General features: G+C 42.1%; 1 protein-coding gene across 1 annotated transcript in view; it reads left to right on the top strand.

Moving 5' to 3' along the window:
* Positions 1 to 1,390: 1,390 nt before the first annotated feature.
* LOC124621813 (N-acetylgalactosaminyltransferase 6) overlaps positions 1,391 to 19,360 on the top strand; it is a 158,505-nt gene continuing 140,535 nt past the window's right edge. Inside the window, exon 1 of the mRNA XM_047147252.1 lies at positions 1,391 to 1,864. The gene's annotated coding sequence lies outside the window, so the exon portion shown is untranslated. The remainder of the gene's footprint in view (positions 1,865 to 19,360) is intronic.

Here is a 19,360-nt window from a genome sequence, read left to right as displayed (position 1 = left end):
TTAATAGATTCTCCAGGTTATATGGCAATAGGAATTTGCTTCTGAAATGCTTAACTGAACTGATTGGAATCCTGCATTTTGGCAAGTGTAAGCATAGCGTTAACATTTGGTGGTCACAGAATCCATACAGTGTGAAGGAAAACGTATGAGATCGCCCAAAAGTGAACATTTGGTGTAGCCTCGTGTGTGAAAAGATAACTGGACCATTATTGTTTGCGGATGAGACTGTCACTATGTAGGAGATATTTGCTGTTCCGCAGGTTGAAGAAATCTTAACGACAAAATGGTGGTCCACCTCGCTGACGGATGTTTGGAAAACACTGAATTGAATGTTTCCAAGGTGCTGGCTTGGATGTGATGGACCCATGAATAGGCCTCCACGTTCTTCTGGCAGCCCACAACTGGGTTCATAGGCTACGTGAAGTGCAGGGTGTTCGTCACTGCAGCGTTGGACCTTCATGACCTCCGTACTCGGATTTTGGAAGTCATTGGTATCATCCCTCTGGACATGTTTCGGCACCTGGATGGAAACCGAAGACAGGTCAGACATTCTTCATGTCACCGCAAACGTTTTAAAGTGTTGTGGTTTGATGTGATTTTTTTTTTAACGTGGCATTAGGCTCATTTTTCAAAAGGCCATAAGTCTATTTCATTTAAGTTTGAGCTGCGAGCAAACTGAAAATAGGGCATTTCGGTGAAAATACCCTGTACAACATAAACAGCAAGATCTTATTTCTACATCTGACTTCCGTTCAAAATAACATGCTGCCACAATTTTGGAACAGCCTTTGCTTTAATTGTTTATGTGTTTCATGAACAGGCCCAGGTAAAAAGCCAACTTTAAGGAATATCTTACCCATTCCGAGATAATTTTTAATCTCTCTGAAGTGATTTACTGACTCGCAAAGACGGCGGTCAATGTGTTTGTTTATTGTTAACCAAAGAAAGACATTAAGACAATGACATTCGGTACAATACGAGAGATCACTGGAGTGGATTTAGCTCTAGCGCAAACGCGCGAAACGGCTGCAGTAGCAATTACGACAGCTTTTAAATATGTTTCCATGTTAATGGAAGAAGCAGTTAGTCTCGAGCGGAAAAATCATTTTACTGGACGGTTGTGCGTCTTTTCGAAATTCATCAATGTTTCTCGAAGCTGCGGCTACAAGTATATTGAAATACTGTTTCAACACAGCTCGTATTTTCGCGAATACAAAAAGAAATTCGACATCCATGTAACCTTCATTCATCATAGTACCGTTTAATCTTCGTTTATTGACAATTTTTCTCTTTTACCGGCACCGACTGATACTCATTTTCATCACCTACAAGTTTATTACATTAACGTTATCGCTGCACAGAGATTTCGTAATGCACGATAAGCCCTGAACTTCCGACGGAATTGTTGTGGGTGTTGGAACTGGAAGCGAAAGTGAAAGCAGATGTTAGGTGTGTGATGTTACATGTGTCAAATAACTCGACCAGTCAAGAAGCACGACGTGTACGAGTTGAAATGACAGTCCAATAGTGCAGTGAAAGCTGTCAGTTAAATTTTATGGCGCTAACTTCTGGAACAGGAGTAACTGTTGACACGTTTTCCCTTCATGTTTAATGAGTGAATATAAGGAATGAAGCCTGTTAGTGATAACACAAGGTGATAGTGGCTGGGCAGAATAAGCGATTCGTCAGAGTCTTACGTATTGTTAAAGATACCACGTTTTTATGTATCATTTGAAAGAAATAAGACTCAGATATAAAACAGTTACTAGAAGAGACGAGAAACAGAGAACTAGTGGATAATGTGTTTTATAACAAATATTCAGTGTAGATCCCGGTTGTTGTGATATATTACTAATTTTATCAGGTGAGTGAGGTTGTTTTACTCTTTAACTGTTGGAAACACCATTTTCGCACCCATTTAAGTTGTGCATACTACAGAAACATTATTTTTAAACTTTCGAAATTCTTGATTAGAAAAGAGCTAGTCTTATATCGGTTAATGTCTTTCTCTATCGCCCATGGTGTACTACAGAGAAGACCAGTCATATAGGCCATCAGTCTAGAAATGTAGCTTACATCATTTTACTGTGTGCGGATTATTGGTATTTCAGTATGGGATAGTAGAAAGCAATGTGTTTCTACACGTGGCTATGGTTTTCGGTCGATCAATGCGGACTACCCCACGTCATTTCACTGTGGAGTACACCTTTTCTAAAGTGTGCTCTGCCTGCATCGATTGTACATTTATTTTTCAATATCAGGTTTCCTCCTCATTTTGCCAGTAGACTGAAATGCCTTAAAAAAAAACACTGGGATCCTGTTAAACATAGTGCCTGTTCAGATTCAGATCCTCAGTTGTACAGAATCTCATGATATGCAGTTATAAACAAATCAAAAGACATAACATTACATTACCTTAAAGTAGGCCTAGATATCAGTAGGTATTTGCATTCAGATGGCTAGTAAACTGAGGTGACATCTAAACTTGGGTAAGTTAACCAAGAAGTTCAGTTCTGCCTGCTTTGCACTTAGAAATCTCTCTCATTGTGTTGATTTGGATATAGGATTATTTCACTCAGTACTCTGCTCTAGCATTATCTGAGAAACAAATGCAACTATGGTAAAAATAGCATTTATTCTACAGCAGCATGCGTTAAGAATATAATGTTAAGTTGATAATCAAACATCTTGTAGGAACCTCTTGACTCTCACTTCTGTGCCTGTACATAAACTCTCTAATGGTACCGGTATTCATGGTTAATAAAAAGTGTGAATTTATTATGAACAATGTAGCTCACAAAAACAGAACTAGAAGTAAAAAATAATTTTCATACAGGGTGTACATACCTTTATGGGGTTCAGAATGTAGTTTCATACTCTGATGCAGGACTCCATAACAAGTTGGTTGCATACATTAGGCAGGAAATTTCATATCCACAAAAATTTAAAACTGCTTCTGAAAGTAGTAGACAAAGTTTGCAGTTTGAACAGCAAAGTAACTGATGGCCGCAGAAAAGAAGATATAAAATGCAGACACATAGTAACACAGCAAGAAAATTTTTATTTGGAAAAGAGAGATATCGTAACATTCAATTTAAGTTTAGGAAGTCTTTTCTGGAAGTATTTGTATGGAGTGTAGCAATGTATAAAAGTGAAATATGGATGATAAATAATGCAGACTGGGAGAAAATAGAAGCTTTTGAAACCTGTTGCTACAGGAGGGGGGGTCATAAATTGGGGATTACTGAAGAATGGGATACAACCCATCGGCTTTGACCAAGGATGTCAGAAGTTACCGCAGGTGATGCATTGCGTACAATTAACAGCAAAGATGACTGTTGAGAAACATAAGAATGTAGGACAGAGAGAACAGATGGTTGACTTATAACACACATATTCATATTTCGAACGTAATATTAAGTATATTGCTTCTATGAGTGCTAGCATCCTATTCTTCAGTTGGCCTGTATAGCTCAACTGAAGAATAGGATAGTAGTGCAAAAAATAAAGAAGGAAAAAAGAGGGCAGAAGTAACATTTAACATGGAAAACCTCACTTGACATGTACGAGTTGTATACCGAACTTCTGCTGATCTGTATAGGTGAACTGCAGTACAGGATACAAATTTAACATATGTCGGATTTTTCACCTTCATTAGCAGTAGTATCCTGTTTGTAAGTTGACCTATGAGGATCAACTGAAGTACGGGATTCAAATTTTACAGGTGTTGCTTTTTCCGCCTCCGGAACTACTAGCATCCTATTCTTCAGTTGACAGAAATATTATCAAAGGCAAAAAGACAAACATACGTAAAATTCATATCCCATACTTCAGTTGATCTATCTAGATCAACTGAAGAAGATGATGCTAATGCTAGCAAAGGCAAAAAATAGTGACATACATAACTTTTATATCCATTACTTCAGTTGATCTATATAGGTCAACTAAAGAACAGGATACTATCTTCGTAGTTCATCTGAGGTTTAGGATTTCTGTGTTACATGTATCACTTTTTTCATCTTTGCTAACACTAGTATTCTAGGATAAATTTTTTTCATGTGTCTGTCTTTTTGCCTTCGATAGCACTAGCATCGACTGAAAAATATCGTAGTAATAATAGTGCCAGTAAAGGGAAAAAAAAGCAACAACTGTAAAATTTGTATTCTCTGCTGCAGTTGACGAACCCTGTTTCAAGTCTTCCATATTCATAGGAATAGATAAATCCGTTCATACAAATTAAAATCAAAAAGTAAAATTTGTCCAGAATGAAAAACAATTCTTCCAAAATATCTCAAATTCACTAAGAAAAAAAAGTACCAAATGAATTGGAATGAACAAATGGTTTAATTAATACAAGTGACAAAAGAAGATAACTGATTTATTATCTATGGCTCAAAAATAAAGACATTAATATCTATGAGTAAACTATGACGTAATTGGTCAAAAACGGTGGGTTGTATCCCGTTCTTCAGTTGACCCATAAATTGGATGCTTAGATCAGATAACTAATGAAGAGTTACTGAATGAAACCAGAGAGAAATTTATGGCTCAGCTTGACTAAAAGATGGATTAAGTTCATGGACACAGCTTGGAGCACCATAGAATAATGAATTTGGTAGTGGAGTGATGTGGGGGTTTTAAAAATTGTGGAGGTAGACCAAGGCTGGAATAAAATAAACAGGTTGAAATTGCTACAAGTTGTGGTAGTCATGCAAAAATAATTCTTGCACTGTATCGCTGGTCACAAAGCAGGTTTTTTGAAAGGCAGAGCTTTGCGATATTTTAATTACAGTCTTTTGATTTCCTGGATTGAAGCATGGGAATTTCAAAGAGCTGATCTCCATAGTTCGAGGATAACGTCGTTTTCCCAGATCCCATACTTCGGGTAAGACACCTCTTTCAGTTCAGATAATATACAAAGATTTTGATAATCTATTATCACCTTGGTGAGTACTCACAGTGGGCTAATAAGATAGTTGTCAATGTGTTTTCATAACATTCTTAATCAGCAAGATGCAGGTGTGAAATTTTTGTTTTCAAATTGAATAGGTAGGTTTTTTTCCAAAATAAGAGTTCTTGGTTATGCTGTTCTGTATGCATTTTGTGAAATTCTAGATAAGTAAATATAGTGTCAGCTATATATTGTTGTAGGTGTTGTTGTGGGTCCAGAGACCGGTTTGATATGCTCTCCAGGGTAGTATATCTTGTGCAAGTCTCTTCATCTCTGTTTAACTTCTGCAGCCTTTTAAATCCATTTGAAACTGGTTGCTGTGTTCAAGCTTTGCTCTCCTCCTACAATTATTACCCACCACACTTCCTCCATACCAAATTGCCAATCCCTTACAGCCTCAGATAGGTGCCATCAACCAATCCTTTCTTTTAGTTGAATTTCTTCTTTCCTTAGTTTGATTCATACCACCTCTTATTTTTACAAACAACATTTTTTATCTTCAGCATTATCCTGAAGCACCACAGTTCAAGGGTTTATATTGTCTTTTTGTGTTACACTTCTCCACAATACATTCAGAAAACACTTCATAACATTTAAATTTCTTCTTGATGTAAAAACAATATCTCTTTTCACGAAATGTTTTTATAGCTGTTCCCAGTGTGCGTGCTATCGATTTTCTGCTGCAGCCATTTTGCCACTTCTTTTGCTGCCCAAACAACAAAATGTATGTACTACTTTCAGTGTCTCATTTCCCAGTCTAACACCCACAGCACTGCCTGATTTAACTCTACTACATTATATTATACTTGCTTTACTTTAGTTGATGTTCATCTTATAACCTCTTTTCAAGAAACTAATCATTCCATTCAACTGCTCTTTCAAGTCTCTGACAGAATTACAAAGTTGTCGGGAAACCTCCAAGTTTTTATTTCTTCTCTCTGAACAATTCCCTTTACAAACCTCTCCTTTGTATGTTCTGCTGCTTATCCAATGTACAGATTGAATAACATTGTGGGACAGGCTACAACCTCATCTCACTCTCTTCTCAGCTACTGCTTCCCTTTATTGTCCTTTGACTCTTTATAACTGCCATCTGCTTTTTGTACGATTTGTAGATAACTTTTTTGCTCCCTATATTTTCTCTCTCTTTCTTTCACAGTTTGAAATACAATATTTGTATCAATATGGTCAAAAGCTTTCTCTAAATGTCGAAATTTTATAGATATATATTTATCTTTCTTTAATCTGCCTTCTAAGAAAAGTCATAGAGTCAGTATTGCCTTACATGTTTCTACGTTTACCGAGGAGTTAGTCTGTGATTAGTAAGTACTGGACTCACATTCAGGACAACAACAGCTCAAATACTTGTCTGGCCATCAATATTTATGTTTTGCTTGGACAACAGCACTAAGGCTGCCACTAAAGCTGTGATATTTATATTGAAATAGGTAGGTTTGTGTCATTGGTACCTGTATCACAAACTCTTCTGGAAGTTTAGAAAACTATATGATGCAAGCTGTTACGTGTTTTTCTAGTCTGCAGTCGGAAGACTGGATAAAGCCATTCCCATACTAGTCTACCCTGAACAACAGAGCCATTCAGTAGATATAGTTAATTGGTCACATTTCCAAGTAGTGTGCTCCCTCCCATTTTCTCCAACATATAGAACGAGAAAATCTGAGGTTCACTGGAGAAAGTGAGGGGTGATCATTTAACCAAAGTATGGCTGGTTGGCAGATGTGTTTGTAGGGCTAGTAAACCAAAGTTCCCAACATGTGCATTTGCTCCAGTTATCTACAGTACTATCATAGAAGGCAATGAGTAAACATATGACTTGGTCATTTTATTAACGTCAGCAGGCACATTTGACACTTTGTGTTACAGTACACTTTTAACATTGTACAGAGCAGAAGGTTTGTTGAATTTTACAGTGATTTGCATATTCTTCTTTGAAAAGTGTTTTTTCTGAAAATACTAAAACTATTGAAATTACGAAAAAGCTTATTAGCAATGGAAAACCCAGGAAGGAAGAACATCAGTATGGAAAGGGTAATGAATACTACAAATGTTCACCTTTCGGATGAAGTTATTCATCAGATGAAGAAGGGCGCTAAGACCTGACTGCGACTGAATGCAACAAAAGCAGCAAACTAGCTGGGGTGGAAAGTTGGCGTAAGGGAGAAGCATGGGGTTGGTAGTGTGAGAGATAGAAGGGTAAGGATGGGTTTGCTGCTGATTAGAGTGTGCAGGTACTTGCTGGGTACTGACTAGGGCTGCTAGCTGCAGCATGGGGAGACTGTGTTGGCAGTTTGGAGAGGGGCAGGGAATTAAAAGAAGAAAGGGAGAGTCATAGTAGGAGGAGAGGTGATACTCCTACATGGCGCGTCCCAGGTGGCGGATAGGGAGTTCCTCACTGGTTTATCGGCGGACTTGAGTGAAATAAAATAGCTCTTGCGGACCAAACACACCCTCTGCGGTTAACAACCATAGTTGTAAATCGGGGCTTGTTCCAACTAAGGTTGACAAAGTGCCGAAACGATATTTGTGTGGGGATATTGTAATGGAAATACTTCTGCTGTTTGTGGAGAAAAGGCGGAATGATTTCCTAACCACAGAGTACCATATGTAGGCGTGTTTACTTGTGATTTCATTAAACTTCATGAGACTTGTGCAGTGCCCAGCGGAAATATTTCATTTAAACGTGTACATGAACAGTGTGCGGATGAAACCGAAAACATTATTCAGTTGGTAGAAAGTAACACTTCAACAAGTGCACCCAGTATTTCTACAGGTATATCAGGGTTCCACATACAAGAAGATGGCAGATATTACATGTTCACAGCCTGTGTCTATAATTTACAGTGGATTCAACACCTTCAAGAAGTAGACAGCTGAAGTTTTGTCATTGGCTAATTGAAAAGTGCTGAGTAATTCCATTAATACTTCTCACTGGTGAAGGCACATAGTATCAATAACACTTATAATTCACATTGTTGAGCCAATGAAAACCCACGTGCATTTGTGGAGACACATTTTCAAGCAGACTTTCTCTATAAATGTGTAGTGTGGTATGTGTGATAGATGAACAACTGATTGGGCCATTGTGTTGTTATATTCTCTTAAAACACCCCACAGTGCCTTTGGGGATGCGTGAAAGACTAAGTCTACAAAGATAAAGTAAACACGAGATGAACTGATTGTATTATGAATAGTGCTGCCCATCAAGGTGACCTCAGAAGAGTGGACTGTTGACATGAGAACTCAAAAGTACAGTGAAGTTGGAGATGAAATTTATTAAAATGTACTTTGAAGTTAATCATTTGCCTTTGCTTACCGCCTTCAGTGAGTAGTTGTTTAGGTTACGTCTACAGCTTTGTGTCTGTAACCTATAAAAACTGGACACATTTTCTATGGAGTATTTCATTGACTATACTACAACCTCTTAAAATATTTCATCATCATCAGTTTTCTGCTATATTAGCAGGTCCTTTGCCTCTCCATTTCCTGTGATCCATCGCTTTCTTCTTAAGGCTGCTGTATGTTGTACCGTCCATCATGTCATCTAGTATCTGAAATCTTTTCCTTCGTCATTCCCTTTTCCCTTCTACAGAACCTTCTAAAACTGTTTTTATCAGTCCGTCATTCTTTCTTAATAGATGCCCAATCCAATTTCTTTTTCTTCTTTGCATTACATCTATTAACTGTCTTTTCTCTCCCACTCTTCTCAGTAGCTCTTCATCTTAAAAGCCTCCAGCCTTTCTCTGTCTTCCTTCCTCAAAGTCCCTGTTTCAGTGTCATACAGAAGAATACTCCATGCAAAACATTTTATGAGTCTTTTCCTCAGTTCTCTGTCCAGACTGCTGCAGAAAATTCTCCTTTTCTTATAAAATGCCTCTTTTGCCATTGCTATCCTTGTTTTAATTTCTGTGCTGCACTTCCAGTTGGTGTCTATCCCACTTAAATATTTACTATTTCCCTAAAACACCCTTTGTGTGTGCGTGTGAGCACGCACGCATAAAGTCTGTTAGAAAGCTTAATGTGTTTATAAGTAGCTCTACAGACAAAGAGCACCAACAGATATTTTGAGACGTACACTTAAATGGATTTATACAAATGTATTTATTGTTAATCTTTCTACTGCCAAATTGGCAGCATAGATGAATCTGTAACTGCCAAGACAGAAACTATGTACTAAATCAAAGTGCTTCAATCGAGACATATATTTCCATTTCCACTAAAAGAAGAAGGTGTACTGAAACAGAAGAACAGCTCGAAGAAAAATTGCTAAAACCATTAAGCCATGAAATGGACAGTTCAGTGTTTGGATTTTTATTAATGTATGTTTATTGGTTCAGTTATCAGGTCATAATCAATACCCGGTATTGCAGTGATGCAAGCGTGTACTTTCAAAAGTCCATGCATGTAGCAATGCTGTGTCATCCGCCTCATATGTGTGTGTGTGTGTGGGGGGGGGGGGGGGAGGGGGAAATCACGTCAGAGCCCACCGCAGGCCCCAGTCTATTTAAGGCTCGCAGAGCTATGCTTGACCTCAACCTCAGTTCTCTACGTGTATTGTTACAGCTCTTTCTGTATGTAATTGGTTCGTGCTGAAAGTTACTTAAATACTGTGTTCACCTTGTTAATACTTCTGTGGAATAAAGTCTACTGGTTGTCTTACATAATTACAATAGATATCTTAACTGGAGACATTCTAAGTACATCTTTGATACTCATATAAATGTATGTGGATCTTTGTCACTGATGCTTATCCATCCAAATAGGAGAATGCAATTGGTGTGGGCCACATAATGGCGTACACTTTCCTTGCATCAAGTGGATACATAGCCTCATCATCACATTAAATTTATATGTAGATGTACGGCTCCCTAGAATTTTTAAATGTGTCCAGAAGCAGCTAAAGGTAGACCTGATTTGGCAAAAAGCACAAACATTTCTTTAGTCCAAATCTAGACACTGCTATAGCCACTTCACATCTCACATCTAGTTCAGTATTATTTTTTCCCCCAAAAGTGAAATTACCATCAGGAGTCCTTGTTTTCACTTTCAGATGTTGTGTGTGCCCATAGAGTGCTCTTGAACTATCTTACTAAAGAAGTACATATAGCATTCACTAAGTAATTTGCACTGGTATGAAGATAAGTTTCCACCAAAACAGAAATTTGTATTTCTTGCACAAAATATAATCTCTGTGTGTGAGGATAGATAGCTATTCAGCTACAGAAGAGAACCATGTTGGCTCCTTCCTATGCCAACCTTTTCATGGGTCACTTGGAAGGGGCTCTCCTGGGATCCACAAGTCTTTAGCCACTGGTTTGGTTTAGGTACATTGATGACATCTTTACCATATGGATTAATGGTGAGGCTGACCTGCTAAAATTCCTGTAATCTCTGAATACCTTCTCCCAATTAAATTTCACATGTTCCTATTCCGAATCCCATGCCACTTTCCTTGATGTTGATCTCGTACTCACCGAAGGCCAGCAACTACTTCCATCCACATTAAACCTACCAACAAACAACAGTACTTACATTTTGACATTTGTGATCCTTTCCATATCAAACGTTCACTTCCATACAGCCTTGGTATCTGAGGCAGACGTATTTGCTCGAATGCAGACTGTTTACAGCAATACACCGCCATTCTCACCTCAGCCTTTACTGCATGTAATTGCCCCACCAGCCTAGTAAAACAGCAAATTTCCCAGGCCATCATGTCCAATCCAGGTACTGCCGATGCGCCCACAAAACAGCTTTGGAGCACACCATTGGTGACTCAGTATTATCGTGGCCTGGAATTTGTTAATCAGTTACTTCGACAGGGCTATGACTTAACTAAAATCGTGCCCTGAAATGTGATCCATTTTGTCTGAAATTTTGCCCACCAAACCTAGAATAGCTTTCTGTCGCCCTCCCAATCTCTGCAATATTCTTGTCAGACCCTATGCTGCTCCTGCATCCACCCCTGCTGGTCCAGGGGTTAGAATAGGCCCGAGGTATTCCTGCCTGTTGTACGAGGCGACTAAAAGAAGTTTCACACATTTCGGCCTTTGTGATGGTCCTCTGTAGGGTTTGACCTCCATTCTTCAAAATTTTCTCAAAGAGCGAGCCAATTAGGGAAGGGCAGCTCACAATGTGCATTGTGTCCATTGTGCATTGAGATCTTTAGCCCACTTTCTCTTTGTCACATTGCAGTCCTGCCCGTTCTCCATCTCTTGGGTGAGGACACCTTCCTGGGTGCGTTTTCTACCATGCACGGTGCAGTGTCGATTTCTGCATGACGATGACCATGGACTTCTTTGCACCTGATATCCAACATGCTAGCCAGTCCGCTGTGATGGAGCTGCCATGTACCCTGTTGGCTGTAGCCCCCTGACTACACAGGGATCGCTCTACTGATGCCTGCACTGTCAACTCCCCACGTATGCCAAGGGGTAGATGCCCATCCTCCTGGGGCATCGGGACTCCCTGCTATGGCCATCCTGCCAGGTGGCCTTTGCTGTGGCTGGGTGGCACCTGTGGGGAGGGCTCCTGGTTGGAGTGGGTGGCATCAGGGTGGATGATACGCGATGAAGCATAGTCCATCATGTCCTGGAGGTGAAACACCAGCAGTCTCTAAGCAATCACGAGCTCAATTCAACACACAGAAGTACGACTGCAAATCGTTCCCCTCCCTGGCCACACCATGGGAGGAACGTCAGGCTAAGGATGGCAGAGGATCTTATTTGCCCTAGTACCTTGTATCTTCGAGAGCTGATGGGGAATCTTTCATGATGATGAAGCCTCAGTTTTTGTTGAGCATGTAGAGGACATGCCCCATAAGAGCTTAAATATGGTCCAGGATATCATATATCACAGGGCCCTTCTTTTGCAGTCTGATGATGAGCTGCATGCCAATTTAGAACAGCGAAGAGTACATTTCGTCTTGCGTGTCCACCGGGATCCGAAGGATAATCAGGTTGCCACCAGTGCCTTCATCTTGGCCTTCGAGGGTGATACGTTGCCCGAGAAGGTCAAGCTGATGGTCTACCGATGTGATGTAAAGACCTATATTCCGCCCCCGATGCAGTGCATTAAAGGGACCACATCCTGCCTATCTAACCCATGTTAATTTAGGCAAGTATTTGACCCATTTCTGAAAAAAACTATTGATGCAAGACATTATTTTGACTGCATGTTACATGATGCTAATAGAGTCAACTGTACTAAAATCTACTTTATCCATTTTGTAGTTTTTAAGAAATACTTTTTTAAATTTATTAACAAAAAATATTAAGTTTTTTCTGCAGAAAATATTTTTTTGTGAACTTCCTAATGGGCGAGTATTAATGAATGTAGTACCAGAGGTGACTTTTTATGTTATGGAGAGTCTCTGAAAATTTCATTCATTTATCTATGATAGTTTCTGATATTATGGGGCATATGTACTGAAAATTTTAGTTTGCGGGAAACTTTTGAAATTTGTTACTTACAGTTAATTAAAACTGTCCTGCTGCATATGATGGCCCTTCCTTGGTCTCTAGCAGGTCTTCCAGCTTCTTTTTCACCTTCCTGGATGTTTGTCTTGCGTTCTTGGCCATATTAGACGCAGACCTGTCTGCATCGGCTATCCTCATTTTATTGCAGTGTTGCAGCCCAGTGATCATATTTTCAGCAGGATTAATTCCCAGCTTTTTCAGTACCCAACACTTTCCAATATTACCACCACTGAATGTAATAACAGCATCATGAACTCCTAGTTTCATTGTATGCATGCCTACAAATACAGTTTTAGGAAGGCGGTTCCAAATTATGCTGTTGAAACATTCATTTGGGTTCTGTGTCTGCCCATGCAGACATTTCCTGAGAAGGTCAGGATGAGCCAAGTCTCTGAAAACAGGTTTATTTGCCATAATAACAGCAGCAGGAAGAGAATGCTGGTGAGAATAAGAATCTCCAGTTGCCTGAGCCCTATTGTATTTGCACTACGAATTTTCTCGTGATGGACACAGTCCATGACGTGGCTTATGATCAGTGGAGGGCTTATGGAAGAATATGGCCCAAACATCTCTCTTCATTGCCTCCAGATTTTCTTTATTTCTCCTAATTGCCTGTCCATAGTATACCTGCAAGTTTTCTATAACAACTACTCGTAATCACACTTGAACAAAACTAACCACGTGTTTGAAAGCGTGTTGTTTACAAACAGGAGAAACAAAAGAATACCGACCGTTGCATTCCAAGGATAGCCAACACACTCGAGAGTAAAAAACAAATCCCTAATGTGCAATGTAGGGGATATAAAGGTCTAAAATATATGCAGAAAAGTGGGTGACAGGAAAGTGGGCGACAGAAGAGTGGGTGCGGCACATAAACAAACGTGGTAGGAAAATGCTCTTTAAATGCTCGAAAACAAAATTTTTTCAGCAAAACCCTTTTAAGAGTACTTACATAAAACCTAAATCTATCGAAATATGATGAAAACCAAAAATCAATTTTTTTTTACCAGAACCACAGTGTGGGCTCCTTAAGAACAGGAAGTTCGGCCATATGTCTTACCACTGTACTTCCACCGTCACATGTCAAGGTTGTGGACGCCCGTCACACCCCAATACTCCATGTGCCCCACCTCCCATCTGAATCAACTGCGGTGAGCACCATTCGCCTTGCTTACCAGACTGCAGGATTCTCCAGAAAGAAAGGAAAATCATGGAGTACAAGACCATGGACTGACTGACCTACACTGAGGTTAAGAGAAAATTTGAACACTTGCATCCTGTACGTATGACATTGTCTTACACCACCGCTACAACAATAATTGTGGCACCATCAGCTCTGCCAACCTGTCACCTCTCAGAGCCAGAAGACTACACCTGCCCCCTTGATGGTTGGGGGCACTTCCGTCTCTGTTGCTCCTGCACCACCTACTTTGGGAGCAAGCCCCCCCCCCCCCTCCCCTCCCCCAACCATCGGGGACGTCCGTCCCCCTCTTCTAAACTGGAGAAGCGTAAGTCTCCTTTGGCTTCTCTCGCTACGAAGGGGTCCCTTGGGTCACTCCCTTCCTCCAAGGTTTCTGCTCGTGGGAAAAATGACGCACGCCAGTGGCTGAAGAGCCCAAAAGCAGCTGGTCATAGGGCTTCACGCTCATCTTCAGTCCCGGAGTCTGAACCAGTGAAGTCCTCCCAGCCAGGGAAACCCAAGGAGCAGCGAGAGAAATCCAAAAAGAAAACCCCTAAGACCAAGGAAATTGCAGTGGCAGCCACACCACCGCTACCTACAAGCTCTATGTCTGAAGATGGGGTGGAGATTATGGCATCTGCTGAGGACCTAGATCTCACCACACCCTCAGACAAAATGGATATAGACTGCTCACGCAATAAGTTGGTAGCAGCAGGTGACTCTGAGGCGTAAAGTGTCTCATTGAAGGTTCTATGCCTTCCATGTCTCACAATGACGTCATCCTGCAGTGGAATTGCGGCGCCTTTTTCCATCACCTGGCTGAGCTACGGAAACTCTTAAGCTTTACACCTGCTATCTGCATTGCCCTCCAGGAAACGTGGTTTCCAGCGATGCGGACCTCTGCCCATCGCGGCTGTAAGGGATATAACAGGAACTGTAGTGACTATAATCGAGTGTCAGGTGGAGTTTGCGTTTATGTCCTAAACTCAGTCTGTAGTGACACTGTGCCGCTTCAAACCCCCCTTGAAGCTGTGGCTGTGAGAATGAGGACAGCATAGGAAATAACTGTCTGCAATGTATATCTTTTTCCAGATGGTGCAGTACCCCCCAAATGTATTAACTGCACTGATTGATCAACTCCCTAAACCTTTCCTACTTTTCGGAGATATTAATTCCCACAACCCCTTGTGGGGTGGCACCATGCTTAATGGCCGAGGCAGAGATGTCGGAACTTTACTGTCGCAATTCAACCTCTGCCTCTTAAATACTGGGGCCGCCACACATTTCAGTGTGGCTCATGGGAGTTACTCGGCCATTGATGTATCAATTTGCAGCCCAGGACTTCTTCCATCTAACCACTGGAGAGCACATGACGACCTTTGTGGTAGTGACAACTTCCCCATCTTCCTGTAACTGCCCCAGCATCGGGCACATGGACGCCTGCCCAGATGGGCTTTGAACAAGGTGGATTGGGGAACTTTCACCTCTGCTGTCACTGCTTAATCTCCCCCATACGGTAACATCGATGTGGTGGTTGAGCAGGCGACTAGCACAATTGTTTCTGCGGCAGAAAACGCCATCCCTCGCGCTTTAAGGTGCCCAAGGAGTAAAGCAGTCCCTTGGTGCTCGCCGGAAGTCGGTGAAGCAGTTAAGGAGCGTCGGCGAGCTCTACAGCAGCATAAGCGGCACCCTTCTCTAGAGCACCTATTAGCCTTTAAATGGCTGTGTGTCGGCTTTCACCAACGTATCAAACGTCGGAAGCAGGAGTGTTGGGAGAGATATGTCTCGACCATTGGGTGCCGTACATCACCTTCTCAAGTCTGGGCAGAGATCAAACGTCTTTTCGCGTACCAGGCCCCAACAGCTGTCCCCGGTGTTACCATAAATGGCGAGTTATGTACCAACGCAAACGCGATTGCCGAGCACTTTGCTTGAGCCTCTGTGTTGGAGAATGCCCCCCCCTCCCCCCCCCCCCCCCCACCCTTTTGCACTTTCAAATGGCGGCTGGATGCAAAAGTCTTCTCATTCACTACACACCACAGTGAATCCTATAACGCCCCATTTACAGAGTGGGAGCTCCTCAGTGCCCTTGCACATTGCCCCGACACAGCTCCTGGGCCTGATCGTATCCACAGCCAGATGATTAAACATCTCTCATCAGACTACAAACGACAATCCTCATCATCTTCAATTGGATCTGGTGCAATGGCGGGAGAGCACCATCATTCCAGTGCTCAAACCCAGTAAAAACCCACTTGATGTGGATAGCTATCAGCCCATCAGCCTCACCAACGTTCTTTGTAAGCTGCTGGAATATATTGTGTGTCGAATATTGGGTTGGGCCCTGGAGTCACGTGGCCTACTGGCTCCATGTCAGAGCGCCTTCTGCCATGGTCACTTTACCACTGATAATCTTCTGTCCCTCGAATCTGCCATCCAAACAGCCTTTTCCAGACATCAACACCTAGTTGCCATCTTTTTTGACTTACGTAAAGCATACGACCAACCTGGCGACATCATATCCTTGCTGTATTGCACGAGTGAGCTCTCTGGGGCCTGCTCCCAGTTTTATCCAAAACTTCCTGTCGCTCCATACTTTCGGTATCCAAGTTGGTGCCTTCCATGTTCCATCCATGTCCAGGAGAATGGAGTACCGCAGGGCTCTGTATTGAATGTCTCTCTCTTTTCAGTGGCCATTAACAGTTTAGCAGCAACTGTCGGGCCTTCTGTCTGACCTTCTCTGTATGCAGATGACTTCTGCATTTCGTAGTGCTGCTCCAATACTGGTGCTGCTGAGCGTCACCTACAGGGAGCCATCCACAAGGCGCAGTTGTGGGCTCTAGCCCACGGCTTCCAGTTTTCCGCCATGAAGACATGTAGATGTATGGCATGCATTTCTGTCAGCATCGTACTGTTCATTCGGAACCAGCACTTTACCTTAATGATGATCCACTCACTGTAGTAGAGACATATTGATTCTTAGGTCTGGTTTTTGACACTTGTTTGACTTGGCTTCTTCATCTTCCTCAGCTTAAATGGAAGTGTTGGCAGCACCTCTATGCTCTCCGCTGCGTGAGCAACACCAACTGGAGTGCAGATCGCTCCACGCTGCTGCAGCTCTACAGAGCCCTTGTGCAATCCCGCCTTGACTATGGGAGTGTGATTTATGGTTTGGTAGCACCCTCAGCATTGTGTTTGCTCGACCCATTGCACCATTGCGGAGTTGGAGTAGTGGCAGGAGCTTTTAGGGTGAGTCCAGTGACAAGCGTACTGGTGGAGGCTGGAGTCCCTTCATTGAACACCAGACATGCACAACTGCTTGCCAGTTATGTTGCACACATTCATAGCTCTCCTGAACATCCTAATTACCATCTTCTTTTCCCAACCACGGCAGATACCTCCTGCATAGGCGGCCCAGGTCAGGGCTAATGATTGCGGTTTGCATGCGACTGCTTCTGTCTGAACTGGAGTCGTTCCCTTCACCACCTCTCCTCGAGGTCCATTCATGTATACCTCCATGGTGTAGCTGTAGGCTGAAGCTTCGTCTTGACCTTTTGCGTGGCCCTAAGGACTCTGTTAACCCTGTGGCTCTCCGCTGTCACTTCCCCTGATTCTTGAAGTGTTCCAGGGCTCTGAAGTGGTTTGCGCTGATGGCTCGATGGTTGATGGTTATGTTGGCTTTGCCTTTGTCCACAGAGGCCGTATTGAACAGCATTCCTTGCCCGATGGCTGCAGTGTATTCACTGCAGAGCTGGTGGCCATATCTCGTGCACTTCAGTATATCTGTTCATGCCCCGAGGAATCATTTCTTCTGTGTACTGACTCATTGAGCAGCCTACAAGCTATTGACCAGTGCTACCCTTGCTTCCTTTGGTGGCGTCCATCCAGGAGTCCATCTATGCCCTGTACTGGTCTGTCATTCAGTGGTGTTTGTGTGGACCCCAGGACACATTGGCATCCCAGGCAACAAACTTGCCTACAGTATGGCCAAACAGGTTGCGCAGAAACCGCTTCCGGAGATGGATATCTCTGAACCTGATCTTCGTTCTGACTTACGCTGCAGGGTTTTTCGGCTTCTGGAGACAGAATGGCATAACAGTACGCACAACAAACTGTGTGTCATTAAGGAGACTACGAATGTGTGGAAGTCTTCTATGCAGACCTCTCACTGGGAATCAGTTGTCCTCTGCCGGCTCTGCATTGGCCACGCTTGGGCAACCCATAGTTACCTCTTGTGCTGTGAAGACCGGCCTCAGTGTCGGTGCGGTGCCCGGTTGACAGTGGCCCATATTCTGGTGCACTGTCCCACTTTGACTGCCCAGCGACGATATCTTGGGTTATCGCACTTGTTGCCGCTCATTTTATCTGACAATGCCTCATTGGCAGATTTAGTTTTATGTTTTATTCATGAGGGTGGTTTTTATCATTTGATATAAGTTTTAGCACATATCCTTTGTCCCTCTGTGTCATCCACCCTAGTGCTTTTAGGCTGGAGGTTTTAACATTTTGCAGAGTGGCTGGCATTTCCTTGTTATTATCGTAGTCGGCCAGCCACTGCAATTTTTCTTGTCCTCCTTTGTTCTTTTTAGTGTTTGTTGCCTTTCCTTCATTCTTGTGGTTTTTCCTTTCTTTCCGTTTTGCGTTATATGTGTCGTCTGTTTTATTCTCATACTTGTGGCATTGTTTTATTGGGAACAAGGGACTGATGACCTCATAATTTGGTCCCTACCCCCCTCTTTTAAACCAACCAACCAACAGAGGAGGCGATTAATGGAGACAAAAAAGGGCCCAGCATATTGGCAACAGACGTAAAGAAGGCAATTAAGGACATGAAGAGGAGGAAAGCCACAGGAGACAATGAAATACTGGTAGATTTACTGAAAGAAATGGGAAATGGTAGTTTGAAAGTGCTGCACAACACATCAGCAAAATCTACAAAACTGGAGGATGGTGCAAGGACTTTTTAGATGTCACAGTGGTCGCTTTTGCAGAGGAACAGTAAGCCAAGTGAAGTTGTGATTACAGAATAATTAGTACGATCTCACACTTGGTGAAGACGATTGCAAGAATACTTAACAGATGACTGGAACACAAAATTAAAGAAGTAATGACAGAGGATCATTCTGGATTTAGGAAAGGAAAAGAAACCAGAGACGAGTTTTGGCTGTTAACAAAGAAGTTTGCACTTGTTTTATAGACTGGAAGAAAACCTTTGACAGCGTCAACAGGGCAGAATTGATGAACATCCTTAAGGTAACAGAAATCAGCTGAGAGACCATAGGCTTATTCTCAACTCTTACGTGATATGAAGAGTAAATATGCAAGAGAACTACAGAAAAGCAAACAGTGTGGAAATAGGAAGAGGGGTCAGACAAGGGTGTTGTCTATTGCTGAGTCTCTTCAACCTGTATGGAGAATGACTGGCGAGAGAAGCTGTGAAAGATGAGGAAACTTCGGGATAGGATGACGACTCAACACCATCAAATAAACAGGTGGTCTGGTAGTGCTTGCCAAAAATTAAAGAGAACATATGGTGAACCAGTTGGTGGAAACTGGAAATTAACATTGAGAAATCAGGAGTGATGCAAATTAAAAAAAAAATGGGAGTTAGCTCTGAGGATAACTGTCGACGATCAAGAACTGGAGAATGTGGTGCAGCTATAGTACTTGGGAAGCTTGCTGACAGACGATGCCCACTGCACAAATGAAATTCGAGCAAGAATCGCCATGACC

Source organism: Schistocerca americana, chromosome 7 (genome assembly GCF_021461395.2).
Source record: "Schistocerca americana isolate TAMUIC-IGC-003095 chromosome 7, iqSchAmer2.1, whole genome shotgun sequence".
Taxonomy (NCBI): domain Eukaryota; kingdom Metazoa; phylum Arthropoda; class Insecta; order Orthoptera; family Acrididae; genus Schistocerca; species Schistocerca americana.
The sequence above is the reverse complement of the archived record's forward strand: the minus strand, read 5'-3'. Positions and strand labels throughout refer to the sequence as shown.